The sequence below is a fragment of the Fundulus heteroclitus genome, chromosome 1 (genome assembly GCF_011125445.2).
Source record: "Fundulus heteroclitus isolate FHET01 chromosome 1, MU-UCD_Fhet_4.1, whole genome shotgun sequence".
Classification (NCBI taxonomy): Eukaryota; Metazoa; Chordata; class Actinopteri; order Cyprinodontiformes; family Fundulidae; genus Fundulus; species Fundulus heteroclitus.
Genome location: NC_046361.1, coordinates 39,127,478 through 39,141,082, shown reverse-complemented (window position 1 = coordinate 39,141,082; position 13,605 = coordinate 39,127,478). Strand labels below are relative to the sequence as shown.

The 13,605-nt window shown below is 40.9% G+C and overlaps 1 protein-coding gene across 1 annotated transcript in view; it reads right to left on the bottom strand.

The window, feature by feature from the left end:
- Positions 1 to 12,286, bottom strand: part of nckap5l (NCK-associated protein 5-like) — a 64,236-nt gene extending 51,950 nt beyond the window's left edge. Inside the window, exon 1 of the mRNA XM_036142641.1 lies at positions 12,056 to 12,286. The gene's annotated coding sequence lies outside the window, so the exon portion shown is untranslated. The remainder of the gene's footprint in view (positions 1 to 12,055) is intronic.
- Positions 12,287 to 13,605: the final 1,319 nt, after the last annotated feature.

Here is a 13,605-nt window from a genome sequence, read left to right as displayed (position 1 = left end):
GGACGTCTGATGAATATTTTCCCCCCGCTAACACAAACTCCGGAGGCAGCTTTGGTGGATAACCATGGAAACTGCATACCTGCATGCAGCAGACAGCGAGGTGATAAAGGGCCGAGCTGATTGCTGATAACGTGGGGTCCCGGTCCCAGCCGGGCCCCTGCTTCAAAGCAGAGCCATTTATGCAAAGCGCAGGGGCGCATAAGGTAGATAGGATCCCTGCAGGAGGTTCTGACCCATCTGCACTCCCCTAGTCGACATCAAACTTGAAATGTTTTCGTGTTTGTCTGTCCGACCTGTAAGAACCACAAACGGTGGCCTGTTAAAGCGATATTTCACAGTCAGGCCAACCTTGATCGCTCAAGGTTAGCCGGCTTTGTCAAATCCATGAAACCAGCCATGAAATGTACTCCGACAGGCCAAAACGTACGCTGAATATCCGATTAGGCAAGAGAGAAATTATTTTACTTCTCTGTTTGATTTTAAACAACTATTCAAATTCATTCAGTAGTTTTTTTTTTCCACCAATATCTTTGTAGATGTCGTAGAAATCGCTGTTCCCTTTGAGAAACCGGACTCCCACTCCATGTTTTATTAATATTCTGCTGAGAAAAAGATCTGAAAATGTAATTTATTTTCTTCTGTACTGTTGATGCGCTTCAGGGAAGACCAATTAGATGTGGATAACTTTAGAAATCCACCAATCAGGCTTTGCCTAGCAGAAGCCGATTTCCAGTTTTCTTTGAAATCTGTTATGTGGCTTCTGAATTTTGCAGATTTATCCATAAAGGTAACAAACTTTGACCAGAAAAGAAGAAAAAAATATGCAGGATACTTGATAGAGCAAGTAAAATAGCACAAAATAATTAAGAAATTACAAGATTCTTGCTAATTTATCTCTATAGTTCATGAAACTACTACACTACAATAATTATTAAACAGTGTTAAGTACATTGGTATGAAATGGCGTGTACACAGGTACGAAATGGAAACAGCAAGAGAGGAAACAGCAATGCACAGATAGGAAACAAGGATAAAAAGTAGAAAAGAGACGAACAGATTTCTAAAACGTTCCCCATTATAAAGACGGAGTTAAAGAAGAAACAGAGACTTGTCAGGCTGTGATTCAACTAAGATCGAAAAGCCCTAAATAAGCCTTTACCGCTTTAAAATCAACAACTAAAATTATTATTTTTGTAATTATTGAATGTTAGCAAACAACTGATGTGGATAACGACGTCAAAGTTGGCGCCTGCTTTGTAGCTTCCTATTGGTGCTAAAGGGCTATTCTAGATTTTTTAAATGAGTCTGATCATCTCTAGTTCAGAATACAATACAATACCTGATAGTCTAATTTGAGAGATACAAACTAAATGTTTAGATTTACTTTTTATGAAAAAAGGAGGATGAAATTTGCTGTCAGTTTTTAATAATGCAATATGTGTGTTTGTGTTTTAAAGTGTGTTCCACAGGTCCAAACATGAAGGAATGAAGGAGATATGGTAGAACATCTTAGAAGTAAGCGTGTCGTCTGAACAGTGCATGTGTGTTGGGGTGAAGGGTTTGGTTCCCACAACCATTCCTCCTCTCTGTCTGAGCTTATGTTGATCGGTTCAGGCTACAGTGTCCATAGATGTTTATTAATTATGTTCATATTGATATTTATTAATTAATTCAACCGTCTTCCTTTGTCTTCTTAGAATATCGAAGTGAAAAACAAATGCTTAATACTGAGACATGGAGTGTAAATATCCTTTAAACTTAGTGCTGGATGATGATGTCGGCTCGTATGACAACAAACGTACACAAACACGCACATGTGACGCGAGAACGACAGCAGCTACGTCATGTTTGCTAACAGGTAGCGTTTAGCTCAGGCTAATTACGCAGCGTCATTATGTGGAGATATTTAGCAAGAGTCAGAATTAATATTTTGGCCGGTAAAAAATATGCTGTGACTGAACTGAAATTGCTTCTGATGCATCTTTTGTAATCAGGGTCCGAAATGAACACTTGCCAGACGGCAAATGAGTAAATTATCCGTTTGGCGAGTAAATGTCAGAGGGCTAGCTGTCATGTAGCGAGTAAATGTTTGCACCAAATAAATCATGTTTTTCAGTCATCATCTGGGTGGATGCTTCTTTATGTTCCTCTGCTGTCAGCTATTATGACAACAAACGCTCACAAACACTCACACATGTGACGCGAGAACGATAGCAGCTACGTCGTGTCCGTTTGCTAACAGCTAGCGTTTAGCTCAGGCTAATTACGTAGCGGCATTATGTGGAGATATTTAGCAGGAGTCAGTAAGAATTAATATTTTGGCCAGTAAAAAAATATGCTGCGACTGAACTGAAATTGCTTCTTATTCATCTTTTGTAATCAGGGTCCGAAATTAACACTTGCCAGACGGCAAATGAGAGTAAATTATCCGTTTGGCGAGTAAATTTCAGAAGGCTAGCTGTCATGTAGCGAGTAAATGTTTGCACCAAATAAATCGTGTATTTCAGTCATTATTTGAGCAGATGCTTCTTTATGTTTCTCTGCTGTCAACTCGTATGACAACAAACGTACACAAACACTCACATGTGACGCGAGAACGACAGCAGCTACGTCATCTCCGTTTGCTAACAGCTAGCGTTTAGCTCAGGCTAATTATGTAGTGGCATTATGTGGAGATATTTAGCAGCAGTCAGAATTAATATTTTGGCCGGTAAAAAATATGCTTGACCGGTTGAATCTTATGTCTACCTGCCAACTTGGCCTGTGAATCAGGAAATTCATTTCAGACACTCCCCCTACTCCCCTGGCTACCTTTTCCTACCACACTTTTTCCTTCCACTCAACCTTCTACATATACATTAGTCAGAAATAAGAGAGAACAAATATAGAACTTTTATTTAATATTCTACTTTATAAGCTGTCCTTATACATTTCTCTACCATGGTCCTTCGTCCTGCACAGCCCTCTTCTTCCTCTCAGCAATCAGAAGTTGACTATTTCATGTACAAGGCGTCAGGAGACCGTATGAAAACATGCAACCTGGGTTTACAAACCGTGTTTCGTTCTCTGAAGACTGCTGCAGAGCAGAGGAAATGCAGCCGTCTGGAGAGGAACAGACACACTGAACGACTTCAGGACGGTTCGATTTTCTTCACAGTCACACTGAGAGAAAAGTGGGAGATTACCACCAACACCTGCATCTGTATAATCCTTTCACCAGACCCAGCTGGGATTAACACAATCACCACCGCCACACATTTTGCTCCACAACCACCTGAAGCATTCTGCATCAGTTAGAAACACTTAAATAAAGCGAATAATGAGATTCTTAATTAGGCAGCCAAGCCCCTCAGATCAGACACTATTTGAACAGTTTGAAAGCCAATTAATTAATTAGGTAGGTAGGAAGCAGGGAAGGAGGGAAGGTCAGATGGATAAATTAGTTCAGGGATGAATGCATTTACGTACCAAAACACTGATTCAAAGATGGATGGATGATTTACAGATGGATTTAGGAGTTTGTGGAGAGATACGTTGATAAATTAATTTATAAATAGATGCACAAACAGACGGAAGGAAAAATTATGTGCATGTCATTAAAAACCATTAGAAAAAGCATACTTATTTTACAGAAATTCTATTTGTCATGTTTATTTTACCTTTTGATGCTGTCATTTAACCTTTCTACTCTTATTCCCACTTGAAACAAACTTTTCCAGACTGTAACCCTTCAAAGGATTCACTTTTTAATCGTGCATAAATTCAGAAAACATTTATACCCTGTAACTATGTTTTAGGAAGCAATGGTAGACATCCCTTAAAAACACTTTTCACCTAAATGTTTTGCACTCAGGTTTCCTGGTTAATATACAAAATTTGCAACGATTTTATTAGTTGTTTCTTGATAGAAAATCCAACATAATTGGCCATAAAGCTCAACTTGTGCTGGCACAGTTACTTTAGGCCTACGTTGGGGTACACAGGTCTTGTTTCGTTACAAGCACCATTAAATAATTTTCTCTTGATGAATGAACCTTTTTTGCAACTCTTGTAAATATTTTAATGAGCTGAACCAGTTAACGGGCCCAGCGTCCAAATCAAACACTTGGTCTGCGCCACGTTTCCTCTCTGTAATAAAGTCTCAGCGCGAACCTCCTGAAACAAGATGTGGGACAGAACATCTGTGAACAATCAGAGGCGAACAGAGAGCGAGCCGGCACTCATGCCGCCCGTTCAGCTTGGATAAGTTGCTGGCACGACTTCTCGTGATGTAATGCTGCAAAGTTTGGGAACGCCATCTCAAAGTCGCGCTGCGACCGGGCAAACATGGCCGGCACATACCGCAAGCACCGAGCGAAACCGCATTCATCGGTAGCGTCTCGCCAACATAAAAATAAATAAATTATTATTATTATTATTATTATTATTATTATTATTATTATTATTATTAATAATAATAATAATAATAATAATAATAATAATAATAATAATAATAATAATAATAATAAAACTGGCGAGGTGGCCGCGGCTTGGCGAGGCGGCGGCGGCGGCGGCTTGGCGACACGGCGGCGGCTTGGCGACACGGCGGCGGCGACCGCCTCGCCAAGATAGCGCTGCGGGAAGCTTGGTGTTCATACCTTCACTGTGTTAGTCATTGTTTGTACTGCCGTTTTTTCCACTTTTCGTTGCGTTCGCCTGTCTGCTAAGCTCAAAACAACCAAAGCGCCTGGCTTGATGGAGAAACCAGAACAGCTGAGCATCTTTATGACAGTGCACTTTTACTTTCGCCCTCTGGGGGGAGCCTCGCTGGAAAATCAACCCCGGTTGCATAGTATACCTTTAAAGCAGACTTTTTCAGAAAATGAGGGCAGTTTAAAAAAAATAAAAAAACTTAATCTGCACCCCAACAGAGCACCTTTGGAATAATTCAGACCGGAGACGGAGAGCAGGGCCCTCCCGTCCAACATCAGTGTCTGACCTCACAAATGCACTTCTGGAAGAACGGTCAAAAATCCCCATAAACACTCCAGAACCGGAAGCTGTTATAGCATCAAAGGGAGAACCAACGTCACATCGGAACCTACGGACTAAGACTGGGAGGTCACTGATGTTCATATACAAGGCAGGGAAGCAAATGCTTTTGCCAATATAGTTTCTGCCGCCACATAGGCAATTATTTTACTGACTGAAAGGGGAAAGTTAAATTTTGTCTCTCACTACTAACCGGCAACCAAGCTGCAAAGTATCACCATCAGGAGAAATTAAAATACCAAAAGGCCCCATTTATCCGCAGCATTATTGCCCTTATTTGTTTAATTCTGTCAGACATGATTGCAATAGAGTCACAGAAGAAGAAATTAAGTTTGGATTATAAATAAAACAAATCAGGTTTAAACCTTGAGGTATTTGCAGACGTCTTATATGATGCAGAGTGTTTAGAAGACGCTGCCAAGAGCAACACACTGCAAACACTAAGTCAGAACACAGTGTAGAAAACACAAGACGTAAAATAAGGATAAAGCAGCCTGCAAACACTAAAAAAAAAAAAAAAAACATCAAATGTTTCAGGAGATCTTCAGTGAAAGATAAATAATTTACAGCCTGAATTCTTCCCGTCTCTTCGAGCTGATTCAGAGGTTCAAACAGGCGCCCCGCCCTCGCTCCTTCTGAAGTCAAACTCGCTCTTTGTTCAGCAGAAAGAAAAAAAAAAAAACGACAAGACAACGAAAACAGCATGAGCACATCTCTGGCGTCAGACCAGCAGCGCAGGGATCATTAGGCCCGGCAAAAAAAAAAAACAACAGACTCTCTAATAACTCCACAGCTATGCCATAGAAGTCTTACAGCCAGTTTAATCTCTGATTGGCCCAGATATTATTGGCATTACGAACACATGTGTTCCTGCTGAAACAATCCTTTACGAAGTGAAAAGCAACGAGGAACAATCCGCTCCTCGTGACAGAGAACCAGGCAGAAAACGTCCTGATTAAAGAAAAGCAGCGTTGTAACAGCAGAGATCCACTCAGACCGGGCCGCTGCTCGGTTTTCCCATTCCTGCTTTACTTCACTGAGAAAATCCTGATGTGGACAAGCTGAGCTTCACGAAGCCCTGAAAGCTTTTTCTGATGTTTATTTCTCAGACCTAAATGACAAATGGGGCTCATTTGTTTCTCCTTAGCTGAAAAGCACCAACTACTGAAAAAAAGGGTCTTTAAGAGCAACACGGATTCTGCTTTTTTAAACCCGGAGGAGAGGCGGCCCGGTGGTTCTTCTTAACGGCTGCCATTTTCAATGATGTATTCAGTTTACTGTAAGGAAATGTGATTTTTATGACTTAATCTCTCCCAGCACGAAGTAATGTTTTATTTTCCCCCCACAAAACTTTAAATTCCTCATTGAAAATAAAACAAATTTTCCCACTTAGAAGAAAATCACCTTTGACACTGGAGAACAGGACAGCAGTGAGTTTCTAAACTGGGCATGTTTGTCTTCATCATCATCATCATCGACTTTATTAATAAAACGCTTTACCACCAGCAGACACAAAGTGCTGAACATCAAAGCAATAAAATGACACTAAAGGGATAAAACGGAAAACTAAACACACAATAATAAATTAAGAAGCTTGCTACAAAACACAATAAAAAAATGCAAATACAGATAAAAACCATACCAGTAAAAATTAAGCAAAAACAAACCTCAGTTGGGTTGAAGGGCAGTGAGTAAAAGTATGTTTTAAAAATGGATAATGAATGGAGCCTTGAATTTATTTTCTTACATCCACAAAAGTTAAAGTGTTTCCTTGGGATTTTATTTGTTAAACCAATACAGCGTGGTGAATAAAAATATTGAACAATAGTCTAACAGATGTGGAGCGTTTTTGTATTCTGCCTCTTTTACTCAGTTAACCTTAAAGGTTTCAGGTCATAAAAAACAAAATTCTGAGCATCTTGCAAAGTTAATATTTTCCATCCGACAACAGAAACGGTACGACACAACTGCAAACCTACCGAGATAAGACGTCTTCTTAAACAGACAGGCCAGGCGAAGAGAGTATTGATCAAAAAGCAAAGGAATAGTACCTCTGGAGGAGCTGTAGAGATCCACAGCTCAGGTGGGAGAATCTTTCAATTAGGACAATACTGGTTGTATATTGCACAAATATCTGGCTTTTATGGAAGCTTGACCAGAAGGAAGCCATTGATGAAAGAAAAATTTTAAAAAGCCAAGTTTGCAACGTGCAATGGCAAACATGTGGAAGAAGAACCTTCTGGCATAAATGCAAAATCATGTGTGCCGTGTAAAACGAACAAAGGTAAATATTCACGTGACTTTTTAAAAATGTATACGGCAGTAACTCACACTGGTTGCATACAACGTTTTTCTGAATGATTATCATGTCCAGCTGGAGTAGTATTTTTTTTGTCTTTTAAGATTTGTTTCTGCTGAACTCAAGAATCAAGAATATTTTATTTGTCACTGCGGCGAAATTTCTCTGTGGCCACTCCGGTTCACATTACACATAATGAAGGCACAAACTGAGAAACAAGCAATGGACAAGGGTCATTTTTTTTTTTTTTTTTGCGTTTAGGAAAGTCACAGACAACAGATAATGAGGTACTAAGGTGCTTATTGAACAACGATGATTTGAGGCTTCTTTTACAGAAATGTGCATTTAGATATTCTGAGAATTTATCAGCAAATATAGCCTTTTCTGTTTTTATTTACCATTACAACATCATGTGACCGAGGTTGGGTCACTGCACACGCGTAAAATTGGCCAACAAGCCGAAGCAATGAAGGCGAGCGAGGCAGGAACTACCAGCATAGTTGCGAAAAAAAAAGAAGAAGTAAAGTCCAAGATCAAGTTTATAAAATTACAAGATGATGTTTCTGTAACTTTATTTAGTAGCTGCATCAATGGCGACCATGTGGCTTTCTGGTAGTTCTGCAGTACTGCCAGTAGATGGCGCCACATCTGTTTATATCAGCTCATCGCGCTGCTGGAGTTCTATTTACGCTCAAAAAGGACAATTAGAACATTATCTGGCCGGACGCTTGGAGTATACAGCCTTATTCTATCAATCAACTGGATTTTGGTCTTTTTAGTATAGCCATATAACGTGGCTATATACCATTAAGGCTCCCACAAAGATGCGCTAACTCGAGTCCGCGGACGTCTGTGCATGCTCGAAGTTGACTCCGCGTGGGCAGACACGCAAAACTAAATCTTTATGACTGCATACGCGGTGTCACACTATAAACTGTTTAGCATGAAGAAGTGTTCACTTCAAAATGTTTTATATGCCACACCGACTTCATACACTGATCTGGTCGAACCAGGCGGTTGCAAGGACGGCTCCAGGCGCTCAATTAGCTCATCAAACTTGCTACTATCCATTCCTCCGCCTCTTCCCACTGGCAGAAAGTGTACAATGCAGGAATTTGACACAATCAACGTAGGCAATGGGTACGCTTCGACTATGACGGCTCAAACGTCTGCAGATAGTGACAGTATGCACACAGTACAGCCAAGTATGCGGGATCCTTTACCCTGAGCACAGGGTTCTTTTTCAGGTTTTTAGGTTCTTTTTCAGCAAGAACAGGGAGCTAGACGGGGTTCATGGTGGAGCTAAATGCAGGACAAAGCTGGTAGCTTTAACCCTGTGTAAAGCTGAAAGAGACCTGAAGGTGGAGATGCAGCAGAACAGCCGTAAACGTAGAGCCAGAGCTACAATGGACGGGTTTAAAACGAAGCACATTCATGTATGGCCCAGAGTCCAGACCTAAATACAATTCAGAATGCTTGGCTAGAATTTAAAAACTGATCTTCACAGATGCTCTCCATCCAATCTGAAGTTAGGCTGTTTTTGCAAATAAGATCAAGGGGAAATTTCAGTCCCTAGACGTGCCAAGGTTTTAGAGACATACCCCAACCACGTATCATTTCCTGCCATTTCATAGCTGTGCGCCACTTTTGTGTCGATCACATACGGTCCTCATAAAATAACTTGAGGTTTGTGTAAGAGTTTAAAGATACTACTTCTACTGGAAGCCACTATAACCGTACTAAAACAAACCTCAGATGACATCCTGCATACAGCACCAGTGGCCCACCTGGGGGACACAGCTTCCCTGAACCGACCTGTCTCAGGCCTCTTTCAGAAAACATTTCCATCATCACGCTCAAGGCCTCGATCCTGTTGTTGGACAAGCACACGCTTCACACCTGAAATATAAACCTCACATCCTTAATCCAGTCGTTGGAAATGAATCGTGTCTCGTTTAAATCCTGCAGCTAGCTGTCCTCACAAAGAACACGCCATCACTAACTCCCTGGACCCACCATACCGGCTAGCCCCTATACGTCTCGCCCCGATGCGGGCCCAGCTACGTCACTTCCTGAAGCATTTTTTCAACATGAAGCATTTTGTTAAAAGGGCCTCATATGCATAATACCTTTGTAGAAAATGTATACCGTATATTTTGGACTTAAAGTCGCACCTTTTTTCCATAGTTTGGCTGAGTAACATTACCGTCTATGGCCACAAGAGAGCGCTGTAGGCTTGTGAAAACTATCCTGCTCCTGCACCACTTAATTAAAACATGAACTTATAGACAACAAAGACAGAACACATGTATGTTTGTTGTTTCTCTGTTTCAGTCTGCATTCACGCAGCGGAGCGTTGCATGGTGCCAGGCTGTCAGTGAAGCTAACAGCTAGCGCTAGCTTACAGCTCTAAAGTCCGGGCGGTTTACAGCTTCGCTGATGCACGTCAGCTTTATGTTGCTCTGAAACACCCGTGTTGTACTGTTAGCTTAGCACGTAGCACCGTTACGCTCACGGTCTGATTTAGGTGTAATTTTGACAACTTGCTAGCTTGTCATGGTAATTTACCCCATCCATCCTCCCAGGTATGCTCCACGTTATTCAGCCGGTTGTGGATGCAACTGTAATTTAATAAATTGCTTTACCAGATTAAATGTCAGTTTTTAGTCTTGGACTGCGTGACATAAATTTCTAAAAAGAGGCAACTTATAGGCTGGTGTGAGATTATATATATATATATATATATATATATATATATATATATATACACACACACACACACACACAAATGTGTTTTTGACTGATGCGACTTATGCTATGTTCACACTGCAACCTGAAGTAACCCGAATTCCGATAGTTTTGCCCATATGCGACCTGTATCTGATCTTTTAATGACAGTCTGAACAACAAAATCGGATTTTTCAAATGCGACCCAGGCCACTTGGATATGTTGTCCTGAATCCGATACGTATCTGATCTTTTCTAATGTTTTCTAATTTATCCGACCTGTACGTCACCAATACTAGACAAACGTCACTATTCTGCGTCCTGCTATGCAGAAGCAGGAAGAAAGACGACACCCATGGCGGACAACAACGAGGAGAGCAGCCAATGGAGAGAAAGCTCCGGTTAGAAAAGAAATTAAAGATTGCAAAATGCGCGCCAGCATTATAATCCACGTTTACTTCTGCAAACACTGAGCATGCTTGCTACGTGTGACGTCATCGCATCCTCAACGGCGCATGCGGGACACTTAAGTTGTATGAACGCAGTTCACACAGGAGATCACATACAAGTCGCACATATTTGGAAATGTGAACAACCACGCAAAAAATAAATAAATCAAATTTCACAAAAAAAAAAAAAAATCGGAATTGAGCATCAAAGCCTGCAGTGTGAATGCAGCCTTAGATTCTGGAGCGACGTATAGTTAAGGCTGGGCGATATGGATTAAAAAATAAATCTCCGATTTTATCATACCAAATCCTATTAATCGATTTTTTTTCCTCCTTTTGCTTCATAAAAAGAAATTAAAGAAATTATTTTAAAACCTTGCTTTTATGTCAAGCATTTCGTCAGGGAGTTGACCTGAATTCAAAGTGCAACTAAAAACAAGCTGTGAAACATGTAAAACAAGATGGCAGCCATGCCATTATAAACAATGAAAATATAACAAAACATTTGCTGCTAGTGGTATTACACATTGAGCTAAGAACAGGCTTCACTGCACTTGTGAACTTCAAACTAAGTTAAAAAAAGTAAATAAGTAAATGAAGTACCTCGCATTATGGTAAAAAACGTTTCTACTTAACAATATTTTGACAACACATTTGCTAAACATATATTCAGCATCACATGCTGTTCTCTTCATGGAAACCCAATGAGTGTATTGGTAAAATAAAATCCAGATTTTCCAAAAATTAAATCTTAAAGAATTGTAAATTCGAATTAATCGATTAAATCGATTTATCGCCCAGCCCTACGTATAGTCCGAAAAATACGGTAATTATACCCTGCCTCTAACTGGGGGTCACCCATTGAGACCCTTTAAGTGCTAATAAGTACGCAGACCGCTGTAATTCATTTATTCATTCATTCATCCTGCCCCCCCATCTGACCGCCCCTCTGAAAACCTTCTGGATGCACCCCTGCAGACAAGGGAAGTTAGATTTTGCTTTGATCTTAGAAATGATGCAACATTTAAACCCCTTCCATTCCCAGCTCAGTGAATCCTGAGCTCATCTTGCTGCGCACCCCCCGCTGCCAGTTTTATCTTTTTAATTTAAATTCTGATTGGGGGCCATGCGTGACAGCAGCCTGGGCTGATGATGAAACTGGAGCCACACGGGCACCGCTTCCTACTCCATGTTCCTCTTTCTCAGTCAGAAGGCTAAATAAAACACATGTAGATGCTGAGCTCTATAAGCACGTTAGAATAAAGTATCGGTGAAATTGGTCGTTTTCTCTTTAAGGACAGGGCCTGCAGACCCAAAACCCTGCGCCCAGATATGAGTCCCCTCCGCCGGGGAGAGAGCGCTGAGACGCCCCGGAGCTTCCTCCACCCACAGCGGACACCTTTAATACCAAACATCCGCCATAAGGCATCGCGGGGGCGCGTTGGACCAGACCTCCGCCTCGCCGGGAAGTGTCGCGGTTCTCCTGCAAATCTCGGCCGGGCCAACGAGCCCCACGGAACCTGCGTGTTTCGCCCCGTTTCCTGCTCACCTCATGCGGTAGAAGCGCGTCTCCGCCGGACCATGATGGCTGACGAAGCCGAACCGAGGCGTCTAAAAGCGGCGGGCGCGCATCGTCGCAGCGGCGGCTCCCTCTGCAGCCAGCGGCCGCTGTACCCCTCCTCTGCCTCGGCGTCGTCTTCCTCGGTGTTTGGGTCGGAGGAAAAGTGATGTCATTGCGTGGAAAACTGCCGAACCCGCCCCGTTTTTCTGCGCTGGCTGCCAGCCTCACTGTAAACCTGCAAAACTACATCTGGGTCAGGATGTAGATTTACCACCCCCAGGATTGCTGCTCCCAATTTCCCCTGATTTATGTCAATGTGACACAGTGGATGCAAAATTGATCTTGGTTACAGTTAATAGGCTAAAATACATTTTTCAGGAAAAGTGCTTTCCCCGATTAGTCTTATTTAAGGAAATAAGAGGGCACAAATGTGTGGTTTATGTCATTTTTTTTCAGTTTAAAGTCATTGAATTAGTATGGGGGACATTTCATCTAAGTGAAAATGTTGATTTCTATCCCAATTCATTTTATGATAATATTCAGAGAGCTTTTAAAAAAGTGTCCATAACGGGGTTGAGGAATTAGATCGACCACATCTTAAAATAATGATCAAAAGTAAAAGAAAACTAGTGGCTGAGATGTGAAAATGTTTTCTCTGAAAGTTAAATATATGCCTAATAATATAGGATATACATAGAAACAATACTTTTGGGTACAAAATGTGAAAAAATCTGTCTAATTTTACCCATTCTCATTGAACTACTCAATTACTAAGAATAAAATATGGTTATTATTGTTTCTGTGGAGCTAAAACAAAAATAGCTATCTCTATCTCTTAGACAATTAAAAATTAATGGGAACATAAATCACACATGTGGGGTTCCTCAAGGATCCGTTCTCAAGCCACTTTTATTTAATATCAACACGTGCCGCTTTAAGATAATATTAGAGATTATTTCATTAGATTAAACTATTTATTAGGTACCTCTCAGTGCATTGAGTGGCTGCCATGTTTACCCATTTCTAATTTTCTTTGTTTTTGTCACACTTAACCGTTTCAGATCCGAGTTAAAATCCAAGATAACCAAACCAGAGCAAATACACATTATGTTTCAAATGATTTTCTCATTTCTTAAGAAAACAATTTACCAAGTCTAATAATTGTGTCGTCCTTGGATAGAAAAGAAACTGCCATCAAATGTTTGCAGGGTTCTTTTTACTTTATTTCAGCCATAATGAAGGGGGGTGTGAGCAGGAGCCGCCTGTTTAAGGCCGTACTGGTGCATCTCAGCAACACCAGACAAAATGACCTCATCAGTGGTAAAATATGGCTCCCTATCTGGAAAAGAATAGTTTAAAAAAAAAATACAAATAACCCATGAATCACAGAACAGTGTTGGACCAAAAATAAACACATAGAGTTACTTGTCTGTCACCAGAGAACACCTTGGGATCCTTCTTAGACTACTAAATAGTTTTTCACCTTAAAAAGCCAAACTTGTGACGACTCTACAGTATCTAACGACCTTTTACAGGAA